Here is a 9,296-nt window from a genome sequence, read left to right as displayed (position 1 = left end):
TCTGACCAATGCCTTCTGATCATGAATTCTAATGGTTTTCATTGTTCATCAGCTGCCTGGAATTTTGCTTTCTTCTTTTTCCTACTTAGATTCTGCTTTTCAATTCTATAATCCTATTCTTGCATACTCCCTCTACCCCTCATTGTACAGCTTTCCATCTGGTGTATTCACACAGTAAAATCTGAACCATGGTTAAACCCACCTATTAATTCTGTAATTGTACAAAAGCAGCTGAATCTATCTGGAGAAATACTAAAAGCAACATGACAGTTCTCACTTGGAATTTTGGTTCATAAACATTAATTGGGCCCCAAATTCAGCAATTCTACATTGAATTCCTCATTGATTCATTCCCTCAATCTCCCAGGTTGCTATTTTCTAATTTTTTGTACTCAAATCTCTCAGAGGATGATCTCCAATACAAGCATTAGACTGAGAAACTAGAAAAATTCAGGGGGTAAAAATGTAATATCTTACAACTTCCAAACCCAGAAGCATTCCAATATCCTGCCCTGATACTTTCATACGGCAATTAATATGCAGACCCACAACACACCCATCTTTTTATTTTTTTACTGTTGAAAGCAGCCAATGAATTCTGGTCCATGAACTAACTGCCCAGAGACAGAGGTGATGTCTTTCTTGGGAATTTCTTAGTGCAAAGGCACCAAGAAAACCATCCAGTTGTATGGTAACGCCCCGTTCAAGGGGAAATTCCAAGGTTATAACAAAATTTATCAGTTCATGCCCTAAGGTTCAAATACCAGCTGCCCTGGTTGGGGCAGAATTGTGGGCATAAGCTGATGACTGTAATTGAGCTGTTCAAACTTTTAGCCTGGGTTCTGTTTTAAAGCAACTTTCTTACAATGAATCCCTTTGATATTAAAACATATAATAGACACACTGAGCCTTCGTATGGCCATACGAAGTTTGGTTTGGTCTACCCAGTCCTGCTTTCTCTATATTGGTGTCTGCTTGTTCTTTTTTCCAATCCTCTCATGGCCCCATTTGGTAAACTGAATAAATGTCGCGTGGACAGTGACATTTTATTTTTTGGAGGCACTAAAGATTGAATCCAGGGGTTCTATGCCACTGAGCTACACTACCAGCCCTATTTATTTATTTATTTATTTAAGACAGAATCTCACTAAGTTGCTCAGGCTGTCCTTAAACTTGTGATCCTCCTGCCCCAGCCTCCTGAGTCACTGGAATTTCAGGTGTGCACCATCATGCCTGGCTTCTCCTCCCTTTTAAAGGCAGCCTGTTTCTTGCTTCCCTTAAAATGTTTGACAGCTGGAACATCTCTTTTTAAAATCCATCATCAATTTCTCCCTTTCTAATGGGTCATTTCTAGATGCTTATAAACATGTATTGTATCTCCAATTGTATTATAAAATGAAACAAACTGACACCCTCAGATGTACCCCTCTAGTGATCCCAAGCGTTCCTTTACTCCCTTTCAAAGTGAAATCCTTGTGAGTGGTACCTAAATTTTCTGTTTTAACCTAATCAGGATTCTATTCCCACCACCTTATGGAGCCACTCTTGACAGAGATGGGTATGCTGTCAATCTAACAAATTGTGTCAGATTCCCAGGGCTTTCCTCAGCCTCTGTCATGACCTGAGACAAAGGCATATGTTTTCACATAGGCATAAGTTTTTGTAAAATTTGCAAGAGAAAAATAAGTTTACAGCAATTGTTGGATCAGCTTTCTTATTGGACTCTGGCTTCTTTCTGCTAATTCCCCTGGAGTCAAGAGGCTGCTAGCAGTCCAACAGAGGTTATTGGTAAATGTGTTATTTCACTGCAATGCAAGAAGACCTCTTAGAGCAATTCACAATGCAGATGGAAAGTAACAGACTTCTCAGTGACATATGTAATATTTATATGTATTTATTGAAGAATTGAGAGCATTCAGATAAAAATTAACAGAAGAAAAAAAAACAGTAAGATGAAAAGAGAAATAATAAAAATCATCAAAAATAGCTTTCAGATCATAACAAAAACCATAATCCATTAAGAGTTAAGAGGAAGTAGCTTGCTATGGTGGCACATGCCTGTAATCCCACCTACTTGAGAGGCTATGACAGGAGGATCCCAAATTAGAGTATAGCCTAAGCAATGTAGTGAGACCCTACTTCAAAAATAAAATGAAAAGGTATTGGAATATAGCTCAGTGGTGAAGACCTTGCCTAGCGTGTACTAGGCCCTCTGTTTAATGCTCAGTATAATAATCATCATAATAAAAGAAAGCCCAGTAGAATTAATATGTAGGTTCTTAAATTGTTTAAAAATACAATCAATGAATGACTTTGCCTATAAGAAAAACCAAAATAAAACTCCAATCAATGAAGAAGAAATCATGAATAAATTAGAAAAATATAAAATTTCATACTGAAACAAGGCATGGACTTGGTATAAAATTAATAATAAACCAGTACAAGCTGAGCACAGTGGCACATGCCTATAATCCCAGTGACTAGGTAGGCTGAGGCAGGGGGATGGCATATTCAAGGCCAACTCATTAAATGGTTATTTAATGAGGCCCTCAGCAACTTAGTAAGACCCTGCCTCAAAATAAAAATAACAAGAAGTGGGGACGTAGCTCAGTGGTAAAACACCCCTAGGATCAATCCCTATTACTACTACTACTACTATTACTAGTACTACTACTACTACTACTAATAATAATAATTCAGTAAAATTGGGACATCTATATCAAACTGATTAATGTATGTGCTGAATTAAAGAGTGTGTAACATTATTAAGCCCAGTTCATGTACTTGTCCTGAGATATGGTGGAATTTTTCCCATAGTTGACAAGAATTTAACATATCTCATGACATCAACAATGAATTATGCAACTGCAAGAAACATTTTTTGAAAAACTATCAGTCATAATTACCTTCTGATCAACAAAAACTAGTTGAAATAAAACAATACTTTTGTTTCATTCCTAGAAAATGAATAGTGTAGTATGAAGAGGTAGAGTATATAGCCTACTAACATACATAGGAAAAAAAGGATTAGAGCTATATTGAGAAGTTATATCTAACAATTTTATTATTATCCCATTCCAGATTTGATGAGGCCCTTTGTATTTTTCAGCTTTTTAAAATATGTAATATACTTTTATTTATTATTCTTATTCTATATATTACTCACTTTCCAACATAGTTTACACTTATAATTTTATATTGTTATGTGTAGAATCACCCGTGCATTATGTAAGCTTCAGACCTCCTAAACACTATCTCTTTAATTTCTCACCAATATTTGGCACAATTAATCACTCCTCCCTACTTCAAACTCTTTAAAAGAAAATGATTCTAGACCCCTACCCTACCATATCCAGATGTTCTCCCTCATTAGCATTGCAGTCATTGTCCTCTGTCAGAAGCTTCTCCTCTTAGACCTATTACCTTCCCTCCATTCCTCTCCTCTTCCTTGATCTGTTCACTTCTCTCACTGCATAAGGTTTCTTATCCACCCTGTGGCTTTATATATTGTCTCTGTGTAGAAGATAATCGTGAAAATTTTAATCTAATCTATCACTTACTGATAAAATTTTCTCTTATATCTCCATTTGAGAAAATAAGAGGAATCTCAATTTTAGCATATCCTAAAATAAATGCTTAATTTTCAAAGACCCTGAAACCTACCTGCCACCAGTTTTTTTTTTTTTTAATCATCTCAGGTAACAGTATCTCTATTTTATCTGATCTTTTACTTGTGAACAAGGTAACTTAAACTGTGTAAACCCTTTGTAAACCCGTAATTGCTGTTGATGTGTAATGAAAATCTCTTGTTTAGCCATGAAGTTCTTATTTAAATACAAAACATTTACATTACATTACATTTTCTGAAGAATTTTGCATGCATCATTTTTTTTGATTTTCACAAAAATTCTATAGCACAGGTAGGAGAGGTTTCGTTTTCTCCATTTTTCCATCATAATTTTTTTTTCCTTTTCTCATACCTCACATTAATGCCCCTATTTAATCTATGTTTAATTTTTAAATATATTTAAACCTGACAATACCATAGAACAGTTTATTGTTATCATAAAACATAATGTCTGTCATTTTTAATATTCAATTACATAATACATTTTTTCCATTAACATAGGAGAGTCATAAATCAAGAAAAATATTTTGGCATCCTCATAATTTTTCTAGATTTCTACCATCTGCTTTTAATTAATAAGTAAACAAATGCAAAGTTAATATTATTTGACATTAAAAAATTATGACAATTATACAATTATTATATGTATTTGAAGTGGACCCTTTAATCAGAGTGACTATAAACTTCCATAAATGGGATTAAGAACAACTGATATCCTACTGTCCATGTGAAAAAAATAGATTCAGAACATGGGGAACTTAGAGTTTGTGTGGAAAATAAGAGGTCAATGAGATAGCGCTCACACACACACACACACACACACACAAAAAAAAAAAAAAAAAAAAAAAAACTATACCACAAGTAGAAAAGGTCTCAATGACATGAATGCTATCCATCATTCAAATCTCTCATTGATGATAAAGTGACTCCAACATCCTTCTACCACCTGCTCCTTATAGAGTCTTGATTTAACATCTGAGCAGCCATCTTAAATGTTAACCACCACCTTATAAGTTTCTTTCCTGTACTTCCTCTTACCCAAACTTCCCCCACCCCCACTAGTGACCTACCTCATTGAACCATAACCCTAAACCAATCTCAGAAGGACAGGATCCCTTGACTCTGGAAAGCCCATGGTGCCATTGACCCAAGCCAATCCTATACTATTCCCCATCCGCCTAGCCCTCACACAAGCACCCCTAGCCTATCCCATAGCACCACAACTACAACTCCAAAGCCCTACCCACCAAAAGCTGAACACCTGAACATCTCAGGACCTCTCTCTTCTCCATGGTGAGATGGCCTCTATTTGTCAGCTTTGACAAATAAATCTTTGTGTGGATCTCTGCCTGGTCTCCATCCTTCTTTCTCGCTAGCCTGTATCTTGCTTTCTCACTTTCCTTTCACTCCTAACCCTGTGTGCTTGGGCTATCTTTGCTCTTCCATTCACTTTGCATTTTTATCCCATTATTAAACATTAGAATACATCCATTTTGCTTTCTAAAAGTTAATAAATATAAAGAATTTAGTCCATTTATAATTTGTATCTTCACTACATACATTTTGGTCTAAACTGAATTTTTCTACTTTATTATTTTTCTAGTCATATTCTGTCATGTCTTTATTCCATGTACATATGCTTCCTTTTGATTTAACCCTCTTTTTTCCTTCTTTCACTCCATACATCACATTAGTCTCTACTCTTAAACTGTTTTAACCTTTGTAAACCTGTAGTCGCTGTTGATGTGTAATAAAAATCTCCTGTTTAGCCATGAAGTTCTTATTCAAATACAAAACATTTACATTACATGACACTTTCTGGAGAATTTTGTGTGTATCATTTTATTTGATTTTCATAAAATTTCTATAGCACAGGTAGGAGAGGTTTCGTTTTCTCCATTTTGTAGACGCCTGGCATTCTTAAGCTTCATCAAACTCCTCTCTTCTCATCACTGCTTTCCTTCAACCACTTATCCAGCTAAAACCGAGGGAAATAATGGCAGAATGCAATCCATGGAAAAACCGTCCTTAATTTATTAGACCATCACTTACACACTTATATCTGTATTATAATTTGTTGCTTTAAAAATAAGTCAGCTCTTAGTGGCAGTCCTGCTTCTGATGTGACTTTAGTTAGAGTCTGGTAGAGGAAATTACATAATCACAGTGAAAAGGGGTCTCAAATTAAATTATGACGGAGTGCTCAGGATAAGCAGAAATAGGGCTGATCCTAGAAGTTGATAATGGATAATTTTGTCATTAAGTCATTTTACTTACTTACTCTGACACATTCTCTGACACATAATGCAAATTGGACTTCAGTTCAACATATTTAGCTAGAAAAAGAGTATCAAAGGGTGTTTGAAGGGAAAGGCACATATCTTATAGACACTGTGTTTTAACATAATTTTTAGTAGAATCTGATATTTCAATTTTAGATAGTGATACAATTATGAATGAACCAGGATTATAATAACTAGGGTCAGATCAACAATGCCATTTTTTTTATTCTTCTTTCACTCAGGTAAGAAGGAAATTAAGCAGCATTTATTGAGTGCCTGTGAATGCCAGTTAAAATACGAAGTACATTTATACATATTTTCATTTAGTTTTGTCCCAGTAGACATTTTTATTCTATTCAAAGTCATGTTGTGAAAGCTTTGATGAAAGAATATTTTTAAATGACCAATGGCAGAACGCACAGCTACCATAATATTTCAAATCACCTGCATCTTACAGCATTAGACTGACATAGAAATCAGAAAACTTGCATTCAGTCTGTCCTGTTATAAAACAAAATTCAGTGTAGAAAAACATAAATCTCCAGTGGTGTAATGGTTTCCAGTGGTGTAATGGTTTCAAGTGTGCTGTTGGGTCAACGGGGTCAAGATCACAAAGGAACTTGCTAGAAATGTATACCAAGCCAGCTCCATGGCATACCTGCAGTCTCAGGTGTTCCAGAGGCTGAGGCATGAGAATCTTGAAGCAAGGATTTTGTTGCCAACATGGGCAACATAGTAAGACCCCCCCTCCCTAAACAGACATGAAACAAAACACATATTACTTGGTCTCGTCTCAGTTCTACTAAATCCAGCAATTTTGGTTAAAGTCCTCTAGGCCATTCTAGATGCTCTCACTCAGATTTGAGAAGTACTGCCGACTCTTTGCCTCCCTTTTTTATATTTTTCTTTTATGCTCCAAATATAAGATCTTAGCAAAATCTTCCAAAGTTCATAATTCTTCTCTGAGGATTTCATATGAATTATACTTTCTTTTAAATGGTGTCTTGATTTTTCTAGACCTTAATTTAGCCTCCATATATTGTTAATTTCTCACTCCCTCAATTCCACTTATTGAATGCCATTTTTTTTCTTCCTGATAGCCTCAGTTCATGGGCTTAAAATGTCTGTTATATACACTTTTGTAGTATTGGAGAAAGCAGAGTGGACAGTTAAGAGAAAGCTCAAATGATCAGCCATGCGTGCTGATATGACTTTTTCAGTTACTTTCAATACCTTCTTCCAGGGGTGAAAATGTTGGTCCTCTTCTTTCCTCATGAACTGGAGATGTCTTTCTTGGGATGTCTTGGAATCCTTTTTAACAAAATTAATTGTGGGGGATAGATGTTGACTTCCACCTCATGGTATTTGCATAATTGTATAATCACCTTCTTGAAGTATTTTGGGCAGGACCTGTGACTAACCTCTAGCCAATGGAATATAGCAAATGTGATAGAAGTCACTTCCATGACTAAGTTTGTCATACAGGATTTCATTTTAGCCAAGTAGAACTAAAAGCTCTCCTTGCATACTTGATGAAGTAAGTGGCCATGTGGAAACGTCCCATGGCAAGAAACTATAGGCAGAGTCCGGCTAACAGCCTATTAGAAGCTTCAGTCATACAGTAGGAGACACAAAGCAATTTTACCAACAATTTGAATGACCATGGAAGATGATTCTTCCTCAATCAAAACTCCAGATGAAAAAGTATCTAAAGCAACAACCATCTCGCAGATTGTGAGAAGGACCCAGTAAAGCTGTTCTCACACTCCTGACTTCCAAATCTGTAAGGGAATCATATCCAAATTATTAAGTTGCTAGGTTTCAGCCAAATTTATTACAGAGGAACACAAAATGATACAGTGTTAGTCTCTGTTTCCATCCATTTCACTCCTTCACTTTCTCTGGGCACATGTCTAAGATGTGAAAAGTCAAAGAGAATCGAAAATTTGGACCTCCTGTCTCTCTTCCTCCAGGAAGAGATTGCCGTAGATGACATGTTGTTCAAGTTATATATTTAATCTAATTTTTGTTTAGTCCTAATTTTAGTAAAAATAACTACCTTTGAGAGATCACAACTCTATTCATTGTTCTCCCGTTTCCTCATAGGGAAACAAATCCTAACCCTTGGAAGTGTCCTGCCTGCCAAACTGTGGCAGTGAGAAGGACGTGTATTTATTCAGGAGTTTTCAGGTCATTTCTTTTGATTTCCTAATCATTTCTTTAATCTGATTTTCTCCAAATATAAAACTTTTATGAGATTGAACCCCACTAGCTTTTCTTCACACTTCCGAGAAGGCTGATATAGAAACTGAGCCTTGATTGTTGCTATATTTTATCTTTCTTTCCCTGGTTGCCACTTTTTAAAAATTATGGCATAAGATTGTGACCATTCCTTAGTTTCAATAATGTAGGTGTTGTTTGCTAGTTTCCATCTTACTTTACATTCATTTTTTAGAAGGGATAATATTTTTTGAAATATTTCATGTCCTGAAAATCTTCCTGCCCTCTGGCTTCCCTACCATTGAATCAATGAGTTTCAGTGCTGCAAGGGAAGGATGAATTACCAACTAGAAAAACAAAGCCATTTCTCAACTTTGACTGTTATTTCTTCTTTACTCCTTGCAAGGCAATAGTTTTGAAAGCCAGGCTTTGTTTAAAAGAAAAATGAGTTATACAAATTCCTTGGACTACCACTAACCTATCAAGAGCAATGTTTATGAACTTGGATGTCATCTTTTTATAAGTCAGTACTTCTCACAGTGTGGTTCTGACACAGGTTCCTGAACCCATAGCATTGACTTTACCTTGGAACTTGTTAAAAATGTAAATTCTTGGGTTCCTGCTCAGAGGAACTCTTTTCAGCTATCTGGGAAGCAACTCTGGGAAGGAGGCTTATCAATCTGTGCTTCATCAAACCTTCCAGGTGATTCTGACACGTAATAAAGTTTGAGAACAGCAGTTATGAAGACAAGTGATGATAGGTGAACTAAATAGAAATAAGTCATTATGTGGCTTAGAAAAAAAATTGGTGAAACATGCAAAAGGCACAAATTGTATCTTTCCAGTCTCCAGGATAATGGGAAGGAAACCTAAAGAACTGTAATCACAAAAATACCCAGATATATGTGAGGATTGTGAAAATATTGGACTCAGTGTCTAGCTATCCTGGGAATAGTCTGGAGTTTGATCGGGATACAGTTCTTAGGAGAAATTTCACATTTCCTTAAAGCCATGTTTAAAATGGTATCAGAAGAATGAAGTAATGGTTGGCCGTGGCTTAGTAATAAAGATCACCTGGGAAAATGAGCTGGCCTTTCCAGGCTTGTGTATGACTAGTACAACAGTCTGGAATTTATTCGTGTGCCTCACATAGAAGACATGGAAAC

The sequence above is a fragment of the Marmota flaviventris genome, chromosome 14, assembly GCF_047511675.1.
Source record: "Marmota flaviventris isolate mMarFla1 chromosome 14, mMarFla1.hap1, whole genome shotgun sequence".
In the NCBI taxonomy this organism is placed as follows: Eukaryota; Metazoa; Chordata; class Mammalia; order Rodentia; family Sciuridae; genus Marmota; species Marmota flaviventris.
This window is presented reverse-complemented; position numbering follows the sequence as displayed.